The sequence below is a fragment of the Vanessa tameamea genome, chromosome 5 (assembly GCF_037043105.1).
Source record: "Vanessa tameamea isolate UH-Manoa-2023 chromosome 5, ilVanTame1 primary haplotype, whole genome shotgun sequence".
NCBI lineage: Eukaryota > Metazoa > Arthropoda > Insecta > Lepidoptera > Nymphalidae > Vanessa > Vanessa tameamea.
In genome coordinates this window covers 13,775,104-13,785,471 of record NC_087313.1, presented here as the reverse complement: position 1 = coordinate 13,785,471, position 10,368 = coordinate 13,775,104, and positions in this window count along the sequence as shown.

The following is a 10,368-nucleotide window of genomic DNA, read 5'->3' as shown; positions in this document are numbered from 1 at the left end:
ACGTTCCATTTTACCCTTTGGGTCTCTATATAATATATAAAAACTTATAAAATTGATATAGAAAAATAATTTATTAGAAACATATAAAATAACAACCTTAGATATACCTACCTATTAACTTTTTCGTTTTAGTATTCTGTACTTTTTTTAGTGATGTACAAAAAAGTATAAATAAATATATAAAAATATTTACTAGCGTGAATAAGAAGGTCTAAAAAGGATGGACACCTCAAAATTATAGGATTCTTGTACAAAATATTTGATTACAAGACTTAATTTATATATTTACGCAACGTTGCGTGTTTCGCGACACAGATGCATAACATTATTATTCTTATTATATAACAATGACTAAATATATTATTCGGAATTTTGGAATATCAAGGTTCTAATAGTTTCACAATAATTATAATACTTTAAAAAGTTTTGGACATGTTCTAGATACTTATTCGAAGGCTACATAATATACATATAATTTGAATAATTTTTTGCGTTAAAACAGAAAACATCAATGCGTATTTCGTGTTGACTACTCATGAGTCCAGTTTTTCTCTGATTACGCATCACAAAAACAAAAATCAGCTATTCTTTTCAAAGACTATTTCATGTTAAGTAGATAATGCTTTAGACTTCTAGACTATATTCGATGATTTTTTTTTAATTTCTACAATGTATACGGTAATAGTTTATCGTTATTAAAATAACAGTTGTAAATTGTTACCTAATTTCTGCAACTTAAGAAAAACTAATGAAAACGCTAAACGGCAAACAGATATATTACTGTATTTTTATATCAATGGAAATTATGATTTTTAATCATTGATATTTTGATTTATTTGTTTTATGCTGACCCATTTGGATATAAACGAGTAGCCGTTATTTGTATTGCTGTGATTCGCATTCAATTGGAGTACGTCAGTTTAATAACAGGTTATGCCTGATATAACATCTCAAATCCAGTAATGGCAGCATATTCGTATAATAAGCGGCATATATTTCTTACAGTGCGATTGTATTGAAGGTGGCCAATTATCATGAGCTAACTGATGCATGTGGAAGACATGACATAAAATTTCATAAGTAAAAATCTTAATATAGAGGTACTGTTTTACTTTTAAATTTTTCTAATTAAATGTGTTTGAAAATACTGTGTAATATTTTGTTCGTTTTACACAACCGCCCAAGTAAGGTAAAGAGTATAATGTTTTCAGGGTTAATTTAAGTATCTAAGTGAGTTTATTTATTCAACCATAACTTTTGAATGCCTGAACATATTTGGACGCACGGGATATCGTTACAATTATTACATCATCCCGAGTGGCACCGGCTAAAAATAAATTAATTAATTAATGTAGGGCAGTAATACGTTTATTTCTTATTTTTAAGGTTAAAAGTTGTCGTTAATGTATTACGTTTGTGGTTCAAAGTCAGCGTTTCATAAGAATGTATGATTTCGCGAATTCACTTTCTACTATATACGAATTGTATAATCACGGTGACACAGCAGTTTGTAAGCTACTTTCGTAAGTTTTACCTAAGCGCCTGGAGACCTATTGGGGTTTACATTGTAATCTCATCTGAGATACCATTTAATAATCATTTAAATACTTGGAATTTTAACTTACCCAATGTGACATTCAGCCTCGGGTCTGGAGGAAGGGTCAAACAGAGGACCCGGTCGATATCAGCTGCAATAATAAAGTCAAAAATGAATGAATTTGTAATCGTTGATTTGTACGCAGGAAAAGAGTATTTGTTATATTATGTATGTTATTTGATCGGTGGAAAAAGTAGACCACTGCTGGTTAATACAAGATGATAAAATTATTGGGATGCTTTCGCTAACAACAAACTACCAGATGAAATAAAACTATGTGATAGTATAGGGATGTTTAAAGTCAAACTAAAAAATCATTTAATATCCTCGCTATAGTAAATAAAGCCTTTTATATCCAACAGCCCAGATGTTAAAACTGTTTTCTTGCAAATGTATAGAAATATTCATTGTATCTCACTTTAAGTGAATGGTAAATTCTTATGAGAAATAAAGTTCTTTATACCTAATTAACGTGGAAAAGATAGTTTTAATTTGTGGTATGACTTTGTGAAAACCCATCTGGGTAACAAATTTACATATCTCCCGCCATACTTGCCAGTCGTTAGTATTGTTGTGTTGCTGTTTGAAGGGTGAACCAGTGTAACTACAGCCAAAAGGAACATATCGCCATAGTTTCCAAGGAGGCAGGAGGAGTCTATGTAAGACATAGTTAAAATTTCAGTACGCAATCATGCATCAAAAATTCAACAAAATCGGTCCAGTCTTTTAGGATGTGTTCAACAGTGACGTACGTATAGAAGAATAATATATATGTAAATACTAGCTGCCCGTCTCGACTTCGTCGGGGGAAATAAGAAAATTATTTACTTTGCAGCACTACCTTCCGGATCTTATCTAAGCCCAGCAGGAACCCACTCAAATATTCACAAAACTTGCGTTCTTTTACTTGATAATTTGTGAATACGCCGATGGTGAATCGAAGATCAATAAATAAAAAAGGGAGTAAGGTATATACAGGCATAGAAAATTTAAATATATAAAGATATTCATGTTTATTAAAATAGTATCAAAGTATAAAAAAATCGTACTTCATTTTAGGCGAAACCAAGGCATCTTGATGTTATAACCGAACTCACCACTTGTTTACTTGCCGTTCTCTGACAAAAATAAACAAAAGAATAACAAATAAAATTAAGAAAGTTGCCTACAACGCAAGCGAATCTTCAAAACATTGTTATAATTAATGCTAAATTTTATGCCCGTAATTAATGATTACATACGCAATATAATGGACTTTCCAGTGTTATTGTATCGTAATGTAATGAGGAAAATTTCACTGAATATTACAAGAGCGTCGGGAGATTTTTTAAAGCATTTTTTTTTAATCCATTAGTCGTATGTAGACCAGTAATGTAAGACAAAATACTTCGCAATTTATTTACGATTAATGCGGTAACAGTTTGTAATCGTCCTACTACATACTCCCAAGCTAAAGAAACCTTTCATCTTCTTGAGGATAAGTTTTTTAGCTGTTCCACCATGCTGCTCCAGTTGTGGTGGCCACCCAATGCTTATAAGCTTCAAACTTCGGAGGGAGAGGAGGCCTCACCCCAGCAATAAGACATTTATTGGCAGACTTTATTTTAATAGAACAGACAGGCACTGAATTTTTTTATAAATGTGCACAACTCGCCCAATTATATATATATTTCGGAATAAAGATAAATATATACAACGTCAGAGAGTCTATAAGGTCCACACGTAACAGTCATGAGTAGGTACAGCGTGCGTGTATAAATCAAATTAAATTACTCTGAACAAATGCCGGTTTTATCTTTCACGATCTCGAGCAAGGATTGAGAACAAATTGCTAAATTGGTTTTTCGTGCAAATTGTATGTAATCTATACAATGCAATAACATTACTAAAGCTATAAGAAACGTCTCATGTCACCATTATAAAATTTGAGTCTTCGGAAAGCAGTCTCCAGCGAGAAGAAACGGCAAAAAACTCGCATAGTTCCTCTAGAAACTGGCACAGATGCTCTTAATATTTTATATTTAAAATACGCACTGGATTAGCAAATGTATCACGTGATAGTAACCACCACCCATAGACAGTGCCAACATTGTTAGTAATAATCGCCATAACCTTACCTGTTCCTCACTTATTGTTGTGTTCTACCAACCGAAACACAACAATACTAAATGATGCTGTCAAACGGTTGAATAATTGACGATTGTATGGTGCGTGGTACCCGATGGGCTTGCAAAGGACCTATCACTAAGTAATAATATTTTTGTATAGTAATTCTAACTTACGTCAAAAATGGTTTATTACCTTGCTAGTCCATTAATAATGAATATTGACAATTGACTGAATTATAATTAAATCTTCTTTTAGTGACTTTTAAATTTTAAATATAATTTGAGCGTTTCGGGTTTATTTGTTCCTTGTGTTGGATATTGTGTATATCTACATTTCTAGAATTTTACAACAAGCTAAATAAGATGTTAAATACCCAGTTTCCGATGTATTTAACACTAGCCCGATGTTCCGTTGCCATTTACGAATATTAAATTAAGGAAATTAATAAAGTCTATGCTGTAGCATATCTACGTATTCAATCTACACATTAAAAATATGAATTAATGTAATTGTCATATTCTTTATTAAGCACCTAATAATTTCATTCTGTGTTATATTCGAATTAGAATTATACATTTATTTGAATGGTAGCGAAAACTCAAATATAGAAAGTCCTTTTAAAATGTCATTTGATAATACACGCGGATATAAATTTAGTTTGATATCCAGATAGACAGATATCTGTGCGGTTGCACTCGAATGCACACGAGGCGTCACAAATGTGTCGATTGTGCAATGGGCACGCATGATGGCATCTTTCTCCAATGATAGACTGCACTTCCTTGATGTATGAATATCGGTTACTACTACGAGTTTACGATCTATTGTAGTCTCTCGTTTTATGAGGCATAAACGTTGTTCTGTCTGTGAGCTCTGACCAAGTTGACCAAATATGGTATTAAAAAATATTTTATCGTTTATCTATGTATATAAAAGCGAAATACCAGTCACTGATCGATCACGATATCTCAGAAACTATAAAACCTACAAACTTGAAATTTGGCAGGTAGGTTCCTTATTTTTAGTTCCCTATTTTAGGGTATTACGAAACTCTACTCGAAAACGGCGATTAGAAGTTTGTTTTTTATAAATATCGCGCGGGTAATGCCGCAGGTTCAGTTCATGTGTTTTGTTTTTTTTTTATTTGTTTGCATATCTGAGGAGAACATGATAACTGATTATTATTTATGGTTTATTATAGTATAATTGTTAGGAATTAAAATTGTCTATGTTCAAATCTCATTGTCTTTGGTTAGACACGGTACACGATCGTATGTAACAGTAGGGTCTATGAGGTATAACTCTCTTAGTATAATTATTTACATATAGAGTGAATACATAGTAAAGCAAGTCTTATGAACTCAATAGCGACAATAGTACAATCATATTAACATTTATTTCCCTCTTCTATTTCCTGGGTAATATATATGTACATAATTATATAATATATCATATGACTCTAAAAATAAGAGGCAGTATACATTCAGTCTACTCTTAGCGGTTTGATAGTTACTTGGACCTATAGTACTTAATTTATAAATAGAAAAACTATCGCAATCATCATTGTTTTTTTTACGTTTAATTCATAAAGCATCGTCGTTGTATGTGGGTGTAATTTTTGATTGAATGCCACACAAATATAGACACTTTCAAATATGTTTATTTAAATAAATATAATGTTTTTTTTCCTTTATCTAAATAAGGGACTTTTTGTACAACTTACAATTGTTCTTACCTAATACTAATAACTTATTTCTATAAATTAAATATATATAGCCTATTCCAATAGAAGTAGGAAAAAAGATAAACAAACCTTAGATTTAACTTAGCCTTAGCTCAGCTATATTGTGCACTACAAAGAGTTTATGATTAATATATATTTATTTATAATACAACACTATTGCACTTAACCACTTATTTCCACTTTAATTTGACTTCCAAAATTCCCATAAAAGTTTCGTCGACGTTTAAAACGCCATTTTTTCGCAAATTCATAGTGAATATCATAGATTAATCAAGCTCTCGACCAATGATGTCTCGTCAATTCGCTGTCAAATGTTTATTTGGCTTTCTTTCTGTTATGGTTGGAATAGAGTGTATAAAATATTGACTCCACTAATCTCATAATGGAAGTCATTTTTTTTTTCATAGAAATAACTTCCTGACAATCTTCATCCCTAAGGTTGTCAATGAGGTAACGAATGTGTCGTAATCACATCAACTGAGATTGACCTCATATGAGATATGTATATTAATTATATTATCAAACTTTTTATATAACACATCACAAATCATAACACACGGTAGGGGCTTCGTAACAATAGTTAAGATTGATGCATTGAAATGATTGCTGCGTACGAAATAACACCTTGTACCTTATAACATACCTTGTCGTTAGCGCGTTACCATTGAGAATGAAGCAATTGAACTTCACTACCACCTGAATAACTAAATATAGAATACTAATACATAGATAAATTGACACTGTTATCGATGTAGAACTTTGTATTTCAAAATAATCATATTATATATTATTGACCGAATTAAGGAGTATCTCTGTGGAACACCAATTGTTTGATCAGATCCAGAAGACTTTATACCAATAATGTAAATACAATTTTACACCATATTAATGTCACGATGTTTGTTGCTATTAAAAATAATAACAAAAATATAACAATATTAATTTAATTTATTCAAGACTTCCTTCGTATTCTCTTTGAGGATGCATATAATTCAATGATAAATCATTTTGGATGCTTGAAAAGAATCTGGGAATATTTTGGTTATCTACGTCATATCAAACTTGATATGTTTTGTTTGCTTAATCTTATGAGCAAAAGTTCACGACATAATCCCGGTCACGGAGCATTCATGCATTATTAAAAGTAGAGAAAGTCTAGAGAGATTTTTAAAATATAGCGTACGGGCAAATGTGATATCCGAAGGTAAGTGGTCACCGCCGCCCTTGGACATCGGCGCTGTAAGATATATTAATCGCACGTGACATTGGCGAAATAATCTGTGCCTTCTTGGCCCAAATAAAAGCCAGCATAAAAAAAAAGACATATCAACAATTTTATACATTGTCAATGCGCCACCAAAGGAGCTAAGATGTCAAGTCTCATATCTACTAGTAAGGCTTTGAGCAAGATTGCCTGGTAGCACTAATCTATAAAATTTGCATAGAATAGATGTTGATCCTGACCACCTTGTCCAGCATAACGTCAAATACAGATAAAATCTTATTTAAATATTTACAAGTCAATGCTTGTAGTCAGAGGTTACTAAAAATATATTCTATAGGTCTTTACGAAAAAAAAATTAACTAAAACCTTTTTTTTTAATTAAATCTATACAATAAAAACATATGAATATGCTCATATGTCATTATAACATAGATCATCGGTCACAAACAATAACACATAAAACCTATGAACCTTACACGATACAAAACAAACTACTCTACATATTTCAATTACAATGGAAACGAGCATAATAGCAGAAGTCTCGTCGCTACTAATAATCAATTGCTTGAAAACCGTCTGTCTCTCCAAGTGATTGTATATAATCTATGTACATATATCCAGACTACGCAGTGGTAACTAAATAATATCAACTTTTGCTTTGAACGTATTAAAATATTTTTAGAGTAATTTATTTTTACATTAGTGTAAGAATAATTTTCTTACTTATGATTAGGAAAACGAATTGTCTTCATTTGTTAAATCTGTTATAGTAAAATAAAAAAAAAATTTCTTACAGGACATATCAATTTAATTGTATAATATTGACTATGTATTTCATATAAAAAAGAGTACCTAACCGCTGAGCTTCTTGCCCGTTCTTATCGATAGAATCTTGATTTCGAACTGATGGTAGCTCTGCATAGAATTGCATCCATTAAAATATAGCTTATTTGCCTATCGATTTATTATAGTCTAGTTGAATTCAGACAGTTTTTAATAGTAGATAAATCTGAAGCAACTCGTGGTATAAATCTAGTTAAAAATGTTAGATTTAAAGAAAGTGTGTGAAATCGAGACAACGCGGTTACATAACGACGGGAGATATAATTAAATGAACAGCCCTGCTTGTGCTTATATAACGCTTTGTGTAACGTACTTTTCCTTTTACACGGTATTGGGAATTCGATATTAAGGGAAATGCAATTTACTGACGTCTAACGTGATGTAAAGCGCAGGAATAATACCGCAATTACGTGGAGTGCTAACTTGTGGTCTGCTTGGTGGTAAGGCTTTGTGCAATACCTGTCTAAGTAGGTACCACTCATCACTTAATCTACGGCTAATCAGCTTCTTAGTAGGTATTGTACAGTTGTGTTATAGTTTGAAGGGTGTGTGAGCCAGTGTAACTACAGGCACAAGGGTCATAACATCTTAGTTCCAGTGGTTTGTGGCGCATTGGTGATGTAAGGGCTGATAATTATTTCTTAGAGGCCTAATGTCTATGGGCGATCTACCGTCGATCGACGCGACTGCATATTTTGAATAAAAAAAAGAAAAAACTATGACTGTGAATGGATGTGGGTACATGTACACCTACCTACATATGCCTTTTCATTAAAATAGTTACAAGAAGATGTGTTATATACGTGGACAACTTAAACCTAATATTATTTAATATAATTATTTTAGCACTTTATAATTGAGATATTAATTCCAATACATTTAAGAAGGAAAAAGTTATAGAACAATGAAAAGTTTCAGCATTGTAATAGGAAAATCAATAATATCCTCAGTTACATATTTTAATCATATAATATATAACATTCATATAAATGATTGAAAACGCTACTTGAAAAAACTTACAATATTCAAGAGCGTACTCCATCTTTAAAGGCCGGCAATTTTCAATTCCCATCAGATGGGCCTCCTGCTCGTTTGCCACCTATAAAATAAAAAATAAGACTGTATACATCGCTAAACGGCCCGTAAACCATTGCGCTATTGGCGCTTAGTCTTTGACTCACTGAATATAACCTTTTTTTTTTATCCTTAATCTTCTTGGAATAATAGTTATATTGTCTTTCCAACTGTGTAAGAAGTGTCTTGTGAAGCTTATCTGCAACTTTCACATCGCTAGACGGGACACGTACCCCAGACGGGATTTTTTAAGACAAATTACTATTTATCTATAGAAAAATTATGACGAAGTTTTGACGTGACCTATTTCAGTCAAGACAAATCTCAAAGGAGGCTAGCCAACTACTAATTAGTTCACTTTCATAATCCGATGGAACAACCAATCCGACATGACCTAAATCAAATCCAATCAATTTTATTCAAGTAAACTTCACAATGAAGTGTTTTTGAATTATCAATATTTAAATACTACCACCATTTCGGAAAGCCTCCAGCGAGAAAAAATGGCAAGAAACTCGCATAGTTGCTCTAAAGAGTTCAAGCGTAGGACCAGCGTCTTTTACCGAGGCACACTTACCAACTTCAAGAGTCGCTCCTGAGAACTCTTTGAAGGAAAAATCCAATAACATTCTATCGTTCCAACTACTAGAACAACGAGACCAGTTCTAAAAAAATACCGTTTAAACAAACATGGGATACAGTTCCATACAGATAATGTGTAAATATGTGATAGTTTACCACGTTACGCCTACAATAACGTCTGTTTGTGAGAACTGCTCACTGTTTTTTAGAGAAACCTGCGTGTGAGATTGTACCATTGAATATATTTCAAGCGTGGGAATAAGCAACGATATAGCAGTTCATACGCGATTACATCAAGAAGACATTATGTTAATATTTGGAAAGGTTAGACACAGTTGAATTTATGAAGAGGGCGTGGCTGAATGTATCGGCATATTAAAAAAAAACAGATTTAGAAAAACGTTCAATGGTGAGTTTTGGTTTTATTTTTTTTTGGAAAAGGGGACAAACGAGTTTTTTAACCCAATCACACGTGACTACCACCGTCTGCAATGCCGGTTCTACTAAGTGGTTGCGTGAAAATGAACGACGACGAACACTAAACTAACTAACAATTCATACTTATTTATTTATACTCAATTTCACTCAAGATATATTTGCATATATACAATGAATAAATTAAATGTACAAAGTTGTTTAGTTGTAATGGCAGCAGTAGTAAAGTAGGCGGTATAATTACGATTGTTAGAAAAGTCTGTTTCTCCCAACCGGCACGGATGCTATTTATATTAAAAAATCGATCAGGGGCTAGTTCTCCTAATTTATAACGGTAATGATACGTTCCCGATTCTGTTCCGACCCAACTTCGAAATCCTCACAAGAATAAACCTCAGCGTAATCTTCATATTTGCAGCAGTTACGATATGATCTCGATTATATTTCGAACCAACTTTGACCGAAGCGCAACAGAATTTATGTAATAGACGAACGGTCAAATGGACCACCTCATGGTAAGTGGTCACCGCTCATAAAAATAATAACCATTCCTTACGTTATACATTACGTTACACGTATGCGCCACCAACTTTGTCAGCTAAGATGTTATGTCTCTTGTGTCTGTAGTTACACTGGCTCACTCACCTTTCAATCCGGAACATAACAATATTAAGATTTGCAGACGGGCTTGCCTTGCCACCAAGTAAGGGTCGTTGAACGGCAACAATTCGTTTCGATTTAGTAAAATTGGCGGCCAGT